Consider the following 14,324-nt stretch of genomic DNA (forward strand, 5'->3'; position numbering starts at 1 on the left):
ATGAATAGCACAAGTGAGGATAATTTTGTTCTCAGGCCATTCACAGAGCCTATACCAAAAAAGGACCCAACAACAGCGCAGAGAGGGAAGAGTTTTCCTCACTTTTGCTCCTCCTACCAAGTAAAAATTAGGGTGACCAGTTTGGCCATGGGAGGAAAGCAATTTGCTGTTAGAAAGTGAGGTCTTTCTGTCCCAGATCAGTGAGAGGTTTTATGGTGGTTTTCCTATCATTCCATTAACACTGGATATGGTGTGTGCTGCAGGACCTTAAATTTATCATTTAACATCTTTAAGTATGTATTTGGACCACATCTGGATGAGAAAGAATGCATATCATCAAGAAGTATCAAGAATAATTTGAAGATAAATGTAGGCAACTTTGGGTTATCTTTTTCTAGAAGGAAATTACATTTCTTCAGGCAGGAGGACCTTTAAAATTGTATATATGGAAAAGAAGAGCATCTGAAAACTAGTTAGTCAGTCAGTGCACAAGTACACTCAACCTAGCCAAATCAAAGAATCTTCATATTCCCAGCCTACGTGATGAGTTCAGAGATGGACAAGTAACCCCAGCTAACATGCAGTATCCTCCCCAGGATTTATTTACTAGCTACTGTCAGGGAAATTTTTGGCTTGGGGAAAATGCAGCAGTTTGTACTGAACTTACCACATAGAAAAGGCACATCATGAAATAGTGGAGAATGAAGGCTGCATGCAAAGAAAAGCAAAAACAAATAAAGATTTGAGATGAATGGTGAAAAGAAGTAAGAGAGAGGGAGGAAGGGAGGAGAAGGGAGGAAGAGAGCAACAGCATACATGCTCAGGTTTTAAGCCAAGCATGGCTGCTTAACTTTGCCACTATTTCCCTGTGGTCCCCCATTCAGGACAGTTAGGTCCATGGCATTCTGGGAATTGTAACCCTCAGAGCCCAAGATTTCATTGACATGGAAATGAGGGTAGAGTCTGTAAAGATGTGAAGGGGTGAGTTCATTCAGGATGCCACTTACTGGCTCAGACTTTGATCCTCACTATTCCTCTGACAATTTTTGTCACTATTTCTACAACGATGCAAGTCAAATGTGTGAATGCTGGGGTGCAGACTCAGAAGATAGTCTTCTCTGTCTTGGATGGAGTGTATGCTGTGTTGGGTTGGACTGCAGTGTATTCAAAGGAAGCAGCAATTAGTATGAAGTGCTGTCCATGAAGAACTAGTGTGGCAAAGTCCTACATTTTAAAAAAATAGTCATCAAGTTTAAGCAGGAAAAAAAGGCTAGAGACATTTGTCAACAAATAGTAAACAGATTACCAGAAAAATGCAGAGGGAAATAAACCATGTAAGTGAACAAAGAAGCAATGATCCTTTCTCAGGTGAACCTAGACCATACCACCAGCCAACCAACAGCTGACTGAAGTTTGAATCAGAGCACCCAGCTAAGACATGCCAGGATTCCTGTCCCACAGAAAGTGTGAGCTAACAAATATATGTGGGGAGGTGGGGAGGGAAGGGAGGGAGAGGAGGGTTTTTTTGCATTAATTAATTAATTTAAAAATTGAGGTAATATTGGTTTACATTATTCTTAGTATTCTGGAAGTATAGGAGAACTCCCCCCTTGTGTATTTCATTCGTGTTGTTTTAAGTCACTAAAATTTGGGGTAAGTTGTTACACAGAAATAGCTAATATAGCTGTATTTGCACTATGGCATCAGGTCAGATTATTGTGACAGAACCAGATGATCCACAATGCCTAATATATTTACTTTCCAGCTTTTCACAGAAAAAAAAACCTATGTGAGAATGGTAGGTAGAGTTTTTCATGACCCAATGAGGATGGGGTGACCAGGTACATAAGCACTAGTAATGTCTGTCACACTGGAAAGATGAACTTGTCATCTGATGAAATGATGCATATCAGCATCTACCTTGAACTCAAGCCACTTTCTTGGTATGACCTGAGAATTTCTTCTTAAGTGAACAAAGACTGAGGGATTGGGAGGGCCAGTATTGTATTTCCCCACACCACTCCTACCCTGGCCCCTTGTTATCCTGGGAAACCCTTCAAGGTCTTTGGAGTCAGACTACCTCTGATTCTGATGATTATTGAGGCTTGGGAATTATCATTTTAAACTTCCCACTTTCAATAAAATTTATTATACTTTTTATTATACTTACACTATTTATTATACTCTTTCATAGAATGAGTGTTTATTACAGCAAAAGGGAACTTAACCATTATCTGAGCCAGATGTTTCATTTTCTAGATGATAAAAGTGAGGCCTAAAGAACTAAAAAGACTTACAAAGCCAAGAGACAGAAGAAATATGAAAGCAGATTCCCTGATTCCCAGTCCAGGATTCTTCCTATTACTATTTTGAAAATTATCACACAATCTGGTTCAATTAAATGTGAATTAATATGATTTTAATGTATTAAGAACCATCTGCTCTGCATGTTTGTTGAACAATTTACATCAAGATAAGACTTTTTTTTTTAATGACACCCTTTTTTTTAAAGATTTATTTATTTATGCATATAAGAGCTGGGGTACAGGCCAGAGATGCAGGCAGCGGGGGTGTATGTGAGAGGATTCACCAGACAAAGCGGGAAACAGAACAGGCAGACTGACTGAAATACACTGCTGAGGGGAGCAGCGGGCGAGACAGGAGAGGTCTGCTGCGCCATGTGGGTTTCTCTCTGGTTGGCCAGGGATCGAACTTGTGCTGCAGAGGTTGTGGATTACTTCATAGTGTGGTGCTTAACCCTTTGAGCCCCCAGGGAGGCCCAAGAAAAGACTTTTATTACTAAATTTTATTACTTTTATTACTAAATTTTGGATCATCTATTGAAGGCATCCATGAATAAGTCAACACTGCCCTCTACTGATTGGTTTGTATTTTCTTTCTAGTGACTGATTATTTAATTCTAAATTTCAATGAAAGATGCACAGAAACCGGGACATCCAAGATGTCTGGATATTCCCTCATAGATAGTACTCTGGTAAAATAAATTCTCTTTCAAGAGAAGTCCTGATTTTCTAGTTTAGAAAATTAATCTTAAAAAAATGAACGTTAACAACAAAGAGGAAGACAGAATCAGAGAGGTAGAAAGATAGAGGTAGAGATGAGAGACAAGAGAGAGAAATGAGACAAGGACTGAGACCCAGTTCTCATTTGAGTAAATGAGTAAATGTTTTCCTTCTTTGGCATCCTCAAAATAAACTCAAGTAAATGCTTTCTTTGTGACATCACCAGCTGCAGATCTTATAATGTGCATGTTAATTCTAGCTCATAGGATAGACTTTGTATCTTCTTGAGACAAAATATAAGCTGTGAGCCTAGTGAACTATAATAATTGGTTCTCCTGCTGTGAAAATGTTATGCTTCTATCAAAACAGATTAAATTGTGGTTGGCTGGCGTCAGCCAGAAAACTGTTGTACTCAATACAGCAACAGCATTAAAACTGAAATCTAGCTCAAAATTTGACTTACAGGATCAGAAAAAATAAGCAGTAATTAAGAGAAATACTACCATTATATAAGTAGCTCTTACAAATAAAAAAGAGAGGAGGAGGGAAAGAGGGAGAGAGGGAAGGAGGGAAGGAGGCAGGCAGGCGGGCCTAATATAAATTAAATGATGTGCTATAAATTACCAGACAAGAACACCTGGACACTGCCTTACTAAGACAAATACAAATACAGAGTGAACCACCATTTCTGGATTAAAAACTCCCAAACCACATTCTCCAACCCTATCCCTCACCTCTCCCAGAAGCATTCTTAAATTCAGGAGAGAACATGAGCTTTGGTATAGACAAGCAGTATTCAAGTTCTTGCTCCATTCTTTTGTGACCTTGAGAAAGTGTATGATTTCCTAATTTGTAAAGTGGAGATAATAATAAGTAACAGTATGAAGGAAATTAAATGAAATAAAATGGGTAAATCACTTCATAGTACCTGGCATATACAAGGTTTTCAGTCAAAAAATGTTTTTCTCAGGCCTCCCTGGTGGCACAGCAGTTGAAAGCTGGGCTGCGAAGCTGCCCGCAGCCTCTGCAGGGCCGGTTGGATCCCCGGCCACCGGCGAGGGTCCCACATGGAGTGACAGACCTCTCCTGCCGTGCTGCTCCCCTCAGCAGTGTACTTCGTCAGTCTGCCTGTTCTGGTCCCCGCTCTGGCTCTGGTGAATTCTCTCTCACCCTCCCGCACTTCTGACTGTACCCAGTGCTTGTATAAATAAATCTTTAAAAAAAAATGTTTTTCTCTTTTGCCTCTATTCACCCAGTCACTAGAGAACTCCAGAGGACACAGAGGCCATAATTTCCAGCAACATGTCTAAAGTTCTTTTCCCTTTATGTCTTTCCAAATTACAGACACCATTATTTACCTAGCTGTCCAAGTCAGAATTATGAACATCACCCTAGATGCGATTCTCCTACTTACTTCTGCATGTGCTTGAAAAACTTTCTTTGCTTTCAAGACTTGGGTCAGATATCACCTCTCCTAGAAAGAGGATTTCTGGACTTCTCTGCTCCTCTCAAATTGATTAAGTTCTTGATCTGTTCCCATGTTTCCAAAGCACCCCATATATGCACCTACTAGAAAACTAGTTACACCACATTGTGACTTGCTTCTCTTCCCCACTGGGCCATGAGTACTTTTAGAGCAGAGACTATCTTATTCAAAGTTTTACACCCAAGTTCTTGCATACCAGCCCTGTGAAGATGCTGAAGAACATTTGTGGAATAAATGAATAAACAGAAGAATGGCTTAATGGAAATGGTACTGGAATTTTCTGAAATATTTGTCTCATACCTTTCTTCCATGGAGCATGAGTCAGTCAGATGGAATACGCCCTGTGAACTTCTTCCTTCCCCCAGGTTTAGATTTCTAGGCCCTGGAAATCAGGCAAGTTTGCTGAACAGTCACCTTCCTATAAGGGAAATAACCACCCACCCCATACCTGCCAAGCAGAGTAGGCAGTAGACAGGCCTGCCTCTAGAAGCCCGTGGGCCTTGACCCACATGTATTAACCAATAGGGGTGAGGAAATTGCAGGTTTTTTGCAGGTAAGGAAGTGCTAAAACATAATACATCATGAAAGTTGCTACCTGTGCAGGGTGTTGGCAGAGGGGAGGTGGAGACTTAAATCTGGCCTATACTTCACTAACCAAGCTGAGCAGCTGGTTTGAGTCTGCCTTTTTTATTATTATTTATTTATTTATTTATTTATTTATTTATTTATTTATTTATTTATATAAGCACTATGTACAGTCAGAAGCCAGGAGGGTGAGAGAATTCACCAGAACCAGAGCGGGGAACAGAACAGGCAGACTGACGAAATACACTGCTGAGGCGAGCAGCGGGCATGGCAGGAGAGGTCTGCATGCCATGTGGGACCCTTGCCAGTGGCCGGGGATGGAACTGGCACTGCAGAGGCTGTGGGCAGCTTTGCAGCCCAACGCTCAACCGCTGAGCCACCAGGGGAGGCCCTGCTTGTTTTTTTTTTTTTTAAAGATTTTATTTATCTATGCATACAAGAGCTGGGACACAGGCCAGAGATGCAGGGGGTAAGAGGATTCACCAGAGACAGAGTGGGGAACAGAACAGTCAGACTAACTGAAATACACTGCTGAGGGGAGCAGTGGGCAAGACAGGGGAGGTCTGCTTCATCACGTGGGTTGCTCCCTGGTGGGCTCATGCTGCAGAGGTTTCAGATTGCTTCATAGTGCAGTGCTTAACCCCTTGCACCACAAGCGAGGCCCCTGGTTTGAGTGTTTTACTTAAAGATACTGTCTGCTCATCAAGTCCTATGGCCTGAGAGCTGTGCCTACCCAGAGGGGAACCTGTGTTCACATGTACAAAAGTTCCATGTGAACTCATGGATCTCTACTAAATACATTTTTCTCAGCTCTCACTGAGCAGATGTATCTTTCCTCCTCCCTGGGAGAGTAATGAAATAGCTGGGGAAGGAAGGACAGAAGCTCCCTTCTCAATGTTTCCCAAAGCATCGAGGTGGATGATTTCTTTGTTTTTTTAATTATTAATATTTTTCATTGAGGTAAAATTCATTACAACACTGTATATGATTTATATGTATAGGCTGTCTCCTTTCACATGTTATCAAACCACACCCACCAGCAGGACAATCACAGCCCACAGTGCTCCCTCCCACTTTGTTCTCTTCCCCTTTTTCTCCCCCATGCCCCTGGTAGCCATAAGTAGGAAAGGAAGGGAAGAGTTTTCCCTAAGAAAATTAAGTAGGGGGAAGAGAATTAGCATTAATTGAACATCTACTGTATGTCAGGCACTGGAACATAGGATTTGGATAAACCATTTCATGCCATCCAAATAAGTGTAAAAATCAGTATCTTCAGATGAGTATACTGGAGGATGAGTACTAGGAAGACCACACACTCAAAGGCAATGACATTTGAATCAAAGCCCATCATTTACTACTCTTCTAACAGAAGATCCTGCTAACAGTCTTATTCTTTACTATTTCCAAGAATTAAAGAGCAGGAAGTTGAATAATGCAGATATAACTATTATCCCAATTATCTGAACTGAGAAATGCCATCAAGACAGTATCCAGTTTTCAAACAAGTGCATTCCAAAAATTCATGCCAAGAATAGAACTTGGTAAATATTTTTAGAAATTAAACATGAAGGTTAAGTTCTTAAGCTCACTCACATAATTGTTTTTAGTGGGCTTTAGAACTATAAGCCCTGAAATAAGAGTTTCTCTAATCCTCTGTGGACAGTGAGTTCCACTGGGCACGCATGCAAACTGATAAACTCCAACATGACTTAACTAGCTGTGTATAGGGGGTAGACGAGTTGTGAAGCAAGCAACATAAAAAGAAGGGTCTGTATAAGAAAAGTCTATAAATGAGGTTCTTGAATGTTATATTGCAGAGTTTCTCATAAACAGAAAATATGGGTGTGGTTATAATGAATCAATTGTATGGTTGGATAATAGTGAACAACTCATACTCTTCAAGGAGAGAAGGTCATGCTACCTTCACAACACAGACCAAGAAAACTTCCATGATCCTAAGCAAAGGACAGATTCCAAAAGTACCCTGAGTTCTGTACTTTTTTCTCCTATTTCACTATTCTGTACTTTCAAATGAACAAAAAGTGAAATCTCCTTCACAGCCCATCAAGTTAATGTCCAATAGCCCCCTGAGGGAGTTCAACTCCTCTTTTATTTGAAAATTAAATTTCTTATCTGTTCAACATCAAAATCTCCAAAGACGAATACAGAGACAGAGTTGCCATACCTTGCTAAATGTTACACAGAGCAGAGGAAGGAAGGAATTATAGGATTCTTGTCTTCTGAGCCTTCTAGATATAAATCCTCCATCTGAAAGCTGCCTTCTGGGAACTGGCTGTTACCATTGAACTGACCTCCCTCCTCATCCATATCTCTTAAGATAAAAACTTTCCCGGAGCGTTGAAAGCATCCTAGGTTTGTATATGAGCAGAATGGAGTGGTTAGGAGCTAGAATTCTGGAGTCAGATACCCTGAATCTCATCTCTGCCACTTACTAATTCATGACCTAGGTAACTTCACCTCACCCTCTGTGTACCTGATCCCTCATCTATTCTATTATGAAGATTACAAAAGTGCCTACTTCATAAGATGAATAAATGGAATAAGTGTGTTAATATTTATAAAGTGAAAATGGTGTCTAACATGTCAAGTGCTACAAAGGGACTTGTTAAACAGAATTATAAAATAAAGCAACATGAGGCTTTTGTCTCAGGATTGTAATCAAGCAATAACCTAGGGGGAAATTATGAAATTAGTTTTTTGTCTTTCTTATCCCCACTTCTTTCTTTCAGTCCCTTCTTCCTTTTTTCATATTCATTGTAAGCCCCCTTACCAGGTTCCTTGGTGTTAGCAGATCACAATGGATGCTGTTTAATGTGCCTTCTGAGGAACATTTGAATTCCCCTGGTGATCCCAAAGGGCTGCAAAGTCACCTTGAAGTAATGAATCTCTAAAGCTGTCACATCTGGAAGGCTCTGTCTTTTCAGGTGGGGGGATTCTTCTGTGCCTGGTCGTATACTTATGAGACTGGCCCTAGGGAGAACAGTAATGCGAATTAATACCTTTGAGCTTAAAACTTAAATTATAAAATAAGGGGCTTCAAATTTCTGTCTGCTAGCATATGGCAATGGAGGTACCATCTTGAAATGAGTCATTCTTAACCCAAGTTAGAAATAAAAATAGTTTTTAGATGTCAAAAAATGTTTTTCACTAAACAAAAAAGTAAGAAAGATGGAGTACACTTTTTAATACTGCTTATTTTACTAGCTGTTAATGTTTACTCGCTTCTGATTTTACTGAGATTATCCCCTTGTAAGCTGTGGCCTAAATGCATTTAAATTGCCTTTGAATATCCCAAGCAAGACTTACTACCATGGAAACACAACCAAAGATATGCAAGATGTCTCCTCGGGGGCATAATTTGGTGCTTTAGGTACTTCTGATTGGTTGCTCCCTGCTCTACCACCCTGTCTCTGAAATGCAATCATGTTGGTTGGATTTATTTTTATTATCCACAGGAGCACACAATTTACCAAGTAGTGGAAAGTGCCGTTCATCCATCAAAGTCTTTCCACACACATTCACAATCATGGGCACAACCATGTGTCAGAAAGCATGGGAAGTTGATCAATAATGATGTAGGCATTTGGGCAATGGTCTATGAGTTAACCAGCACCTTGTATACTTTTACTGGTGGAGGAGAAAAAAGCATGGCCTGGTGCCCTAAAGAATGCTGCTAAAGCCCTGGCTCTTGAGAATGTGACTTGGCAGTTGTACAGTTCTGTATAAAGGGCATATGAGATAGACCAAAACTGAGAAATATCCAATTCCTGACTTTGTTTGTAAAGTGTTTATTATACAGTAAAAAGATGACTTACCTATTTTCATCCCATATGTAAAATAGTCACTTGTAAGACTGTAGAATCAGAAAATGGATTAAACATGAGTAAATGTATGGTATAATCATATACTACACAACAATAAGTGTATACTAACTATATTTAGGCTTAACAAAACAAATGAAGTTCATAATATAATGATGAAAGAATGAAGCAAGATATGACTCTATTCTTAGAAAGTTTAAAAGCAGGTAAAAATAAACTATGCCCTTTGGGGATACGTACAAAATTGGTGAAATTATAAAAAGATGATTAAGTCAAAGGTCAAGATAGTGATTACCTCTGGGGAGAGAAGGAGGCACAGGAGTTTGTTTGCAAAGGGCTACCTTCAGATTTCTGGCTGGCAATGTTCTTTCTGATTAGATGGTGTTTTCAGATGGTTGCTTCATTATTTTAAACAGTGGTACATTTGTGTCTTATGCTACTTTCTTTGTGTATACTATGTTTTGTATTTATTTAAAACAAAGAGAAGAAACTCTAAGAAAAAGTTGTGTGTGTTGGGGTGTGAAATTAGAGAAATCACCTTTTCTAGAAACAAACAACTTTCAGGCCATTGAAATAGGAGTTGAAGGGTACGAAAGTTAGTTAAGACCTTGTTCAATGAGATGGAGTCACCTCTAGGGTTTAGTTATTTGAATTCCTCAAAGCAAGGTATAAGACAGTAGGAATTACTCCTTTGAGAGGTTATGTGCAGTGGAAATAGAAGCTCTCTGTAGGTCCTGGAGGCTGGTATACTGGAGGTGTTCTCTTTTAAATTACACAGGCAACTTCTTGGCTTCTGTCCCCTTAAACTCACCCAGTACTAAAAGAGAAACCCAAGATAAAGGCACAGACCTGCCAACAGAGAAGTCAAGATTGCAACTTCTATAGTTGTCCATCACTGCCATGAAGAATCATGGACAGAGATGTGTTTATTAACTAAACACAGTGTCCTGAGATGAAGGGGGAAACATTTCAGGGACTGTTAACCTGAAGGCAGAACCCCAACAATTTTAAATGGAATCTAGAACATTTTCACTATATTTTGCTATGACTGATTCTCCAGGTTATAAACTACTGCCCAGGAAGATTGAAATTAAGAATTATTGAGTCTTCTGCAAAGATAAACACCCGGGATTACATCAAACTGAAAAGCTTCTGTACAACAAAAGAGACATTAACCAAAACAGAGAGATACCCCACTGATTGGGAAAAAATCTTTGCACTCCATTCAACTGATAAGGGATATACAAATATATACAAAGAACTCACAAGGCTCAACAAAAACAAGGGATATAGGGCTCAACAAAAACAAGGGATATACAAAGATATACAAAGAACTCACATGGCTCAACAAAAACAAAATAAATAATCCAGTCAAGAAATGGGCAGAAGAACTTAAAAGACATTTCTACAAAGAGGAAATGCAAATGGCCAACAGTCATATGAAAAAATGTTCAACATCCCTTATAATCAGGGAAATGCAAATCAAAACCACACTGAGATAGACCTTATGCCAGTAAGAATGGCACATATCAAAAAAACAAGCAACAACAAATTTTGGTGAGGTTGTGGTGAAAAGGAACTCTCCTACATTGCTGGTGTGAGTGAAAACTGGTCCAACCACTATGGAAAGCTGTCTGGAGGTTCCTCAGTCTACTAAAAATGAAGCTACTATACGACCCGGCAATTCCACTACTAGACCCGGCAATTCCACTACTACCCAAAGGACACAAAAACATTGATTCAAAAGAACACCTGTACACCTATGTTTATTGTAGCACTATTTACAACAGGTAAAACCTGGAAACAACCCAAATGCCCAAAAATAGTTGACTGGATCAAGAAGATGTGGTATAGATACACAATGGAATATTATTCAGCAATCAAAAAAAGATAAACTCATGCCATTCACAGCAATGTGGATGGAGCTAGAAGGAGTTATGCTCAGTGAAATAAGCCAGAAGGAGAAAGAAAAATATCACATGGTTTCACTTATAACAGGAATATAGGGGAACCAAATAAGACATTAGTGTAAAAAAAATAACAGTACAAAACACAACAAAGACAAAGCAGACAATTACAAATCAGACACATACTGCAGGGCAGGAGGAGGGAGAGGGATCGGAGGGAGGGAGGAGAACAGGAGACTGTGGTGATGGTGCACAGGTGCTGTGGGGAAGGAAATTCTATGGGGACTTAACCTGAGAGGGTGGGGGGAAGCAAATATTGTTTTAAAAAAATAATAAAAAAAAATTTTAAAAAAGAAAGAAATCAATTAAAAAAAGAATTATTGAGCCTTCTTCAAACTGACTTGGAAAAAAAATATGTAGCAATTTTTCAGTTGATTGATCATTATGGCTGATCTGTTCCATACTAAACAACCTATTAGAACCAAAAGAACATATCAACTTCCAGTGCATTTGAAATCATCCAAAGCTCAAGACTTGAGCTTTAGTTTAGTTTTGTGTTCTTGATACACATTTAAACTTCAAAAGAAGCAAGTGTTTACACTGTAGCACTGAGCTTGACTTCTATGTCTAGGCTATTTACAACTCTGTAGGAATGGAGGTGAACAAACAGTCTTCTCTAGTAGAGATGCAAATGATTTCTGCTTGGTAGACAGATAACCCCAAGGTTGTATTATGACTTTTTGGAGCTTAACTAGTTTCGTGTAAACCCAGAAATTTTATGCTAGCATTGTCAAAAATACCTTCTTTCTCAAATGTTCTTTGGGCAGGTTTTAAAATCAATTACATATTGATTTAAAAAAAGAAAACAAAGAGGGCCTCCTCAGTGGCGCAGTGGGTTGAGCGCAGCGCTGTGAAGCTGTCCATAGCTTCTGCAGCATGGGTTTGATTCCCAGCCAGCCAGGGAGATTCCCACATGGCTTGGCAGACCTCTCCTATCTTGCCCACTGCTCCCCTCAGCAGTGTATTTTGGTCCATCTGCCTGTTCTTTTCCTCACTCTGTCTCTGGTGAATCCTCACCCTCCCGTGCCTCTGGCCTGTACCTCAGCTCTTGTATAAAAATAAATAAATCTTAAAAAATAATAAATAATAAAAAAATTATTTATTAAAAAAATTAAAAAACAAAGAAGGTTTGCCCTATGAAAGATCATGTGAATGTGATAACACAAGCTCCAGACTGAGAGAAAATATTTGCAAACCACATATTCAACAAAGTACTGGTATCTAGAATACATAAAAAAAATTAAAGCCTAACATTAAAAAAAACAAATAATTAAATTAGAAAATGGGTCAAAGTCTTGAACATATACTCCAGTGAAAATGGTAAACAAACACATGAAAAAATATTCAAAATCATTAGCTATTAGGAAAATTCAAATTAAAACAACAAGGAGTTATCACTATATACCTATCAAAATGAGAAACATAAAAAAGGCAGCTCTTTCTGCCTGCTTGTGTCTATGCAAGTGTCCTTTATTCTTCTGTCCCCTTTCCCTAATAAACCTGTTCTTTAAAAATAAATAAATACGGCCTCCCTGGTGGCACAGCGGTTGAGTGCTGGGCTACTGGCTCCATCCCCGGCTGCTGGCTCCATCCCACATGGTGCACAGACCTTTCCTGCTGCGCCCGCTGCTCCCCTCAGCAGTGTACTTCGTCAGTCTACCTGTTCTGTTCCCTGCTCTGGCTCTGATGAATCCTCTCACCCTGACTGTACCTAGTGCTTGTATAAATAAATAAATAAATCTTAAAAAAAAAAAGTCACACACACTAAATAAATAAATAAATAATGACCACACTAAATATTGGTGAGGAATACAGAGAATTGGAGACTCAACACTGATCACTCCTATACTGCCGATGAGAATGCACAGCCATTCTGGAAAAGTTAGGTAATTTCTCAGAAAAGTAAGCACACAAATACCGTTTTATACAGCCATACCATGAAATTCTACTCAACAACTCAAAGGGAAAAACTATTGATGTAGGCAATAATTTGAATCCAGGGACTTATATTGAGTGGAGAAAAAAGCTCGTGCTAAAAAGTTATTTACAGTATGATTCTATTTATGTGGCATTTAAATATTACCATTTAATATTTCAATATTTAACATATGTTAACATTTGGACATTTAACATCCATACTTAAAATTATTTAGCAAATAAACATTTAACCTTTTTAACAGAAAATTTTAGAAATAGAGAATAGATGAGCGGTTTCCAGGATCAGGAATGAGAACGGAAGCTGAGGGGAGAGGTAGGTATGAGTATAAAAGAGAACAGAGGGAAGCCTCTTATGGTGAACCTTACCTGTGCTATGAATACAACAACCTACAGATGTGATAAACTTACATAGAACTAAACATATACACACACGTACAATAAAAATGGGGAAGTCCAAACATGATCAGTGGAGTGTATCAGTGTTAATGTCCTGGTTGTGATACAGTTTTGCAAGATAGGGGAAACTAGGCAAAGAATACCTAGTGTCTCTCTATACTATTTCTTACAACTTCATGTGAATCTACAACTATCTGAATTAATACTTCAACTAAAATAACAATACATGTTCTCTATAAAAAGTGAAGACAAAAAGTATAAAGAAGAAAAAAATAATCTTCATTTCCATCCCTTAGAAATAAACAACCTTTAAGAACTTTAAAGTATATCCTTCCAGCTTTTTAGCTAGTTTTTTTAATATATACTGTGAGCATTTGTTCATATCATTAAATCATTGAAGTGTTTTTACATGCATCAAATTGTTAATCCTAGCTTGGACCTTGTAAGGTGGGTACTTTCACTGTCTGTATTTTTAGAAGAGGAAATGGAAGCAAATAGAGGTGAAATAAACTTGCCCAAGGTCACATAATTAGCATGGCTGAAGTATCTTGCATATAATACACTCACTATAACCAGGCAGTCTGACTCCAGAGCTCATCGTCTTTCAAATAATGTAGCAGAGGTAATATTATCTTAATTTTTTTGCTTTAAAATGGAAGTGCTATAAAGTAATAAGTCTTTGAGATACCACAATAACTAAATCAGCTTTGTATGCATACACTATAGCATATTCTATACACTATATTCTGTTCTGTTTCAAAGTGATGAAAGATGGAATTTTCTCTAAATGATAAACTAGTGTTAAGAGTACTGAATCTTGACAAAGGAGAAAGTAAGAGGCAGACAGGCCCTGGACTGGGTGATAGGAAACGTTCTAGACATCATTTTGGTGCTAACTCCAAAATATCTTTCTTGTTAATCTGTAACTCTAATTCAAATTCCACTCTAACAGATTCATTATTCCAGACTAACTCTCTTTCTAAGATGTGACAAGTCCTTGTGAAATTTCTTATCTATATTGTGATGTGATAACACTTCCTCTGACTATGTGCATCCTAACATAATAGATATGTCCAGCAGGGAGATG

At 38.6% G+C, this 14,324-nt stretch overlaps 1 protein-coding gene across 5 annotated transcripts in view; it reads right to left on the reverse strand.

Moving 5' to 3' along the window:
• Window positions 1–14,324, reverse strand: part of DHRS7 (dehydrogenase/reductase 7) — an 82,647-nt gene that overhangs the window by 26,310 nt on the left and 42,013 nt on the right. The window contains exons 2-5 of one of the 5 annotated variants that reach the window (XM_054690828.1): window positions 8,931–8,968; window positions 7,886–8,085; window positions 7,280–7,463; window positions 4,810–4,891 (exon numbers count right to left, since the gene is read on the reverse strand). The exons of 1 other annotated variant lie outside the window; for it this stretch is intronic. The gene's annotated coding sequence lies outside the window, so the exon portion shown is untranslated. The remainder of the gene's footprint in view (window positions 1–4,809; window positions 4,892–7,279; window positions 7,464–7,885; window positions 8,086–8,930; window positions 8,969–14,324) is intronic. 3 more of the 5 variants (XM_054690840.1, XM_054690846.1, XM_037503457.2) reach the window with 3 other exon arrangements.

The sequence above is a fragment of the Talpa occidentalis genome, unplaced genomic scaffold, assembly GCF_014898055.3.
Source record: "Talpa occidentalis isolate TD23 unplaced genomic scaffold, MPIMG_talOcc4v2.1 talOcc4.11, whole genome shotgun sequence".
NCBI lineage: Eukaryota > Metazoa > Chordata > Mammalia > Eulipotyphla > Talpidae > Talpa > Talpa occidentalis.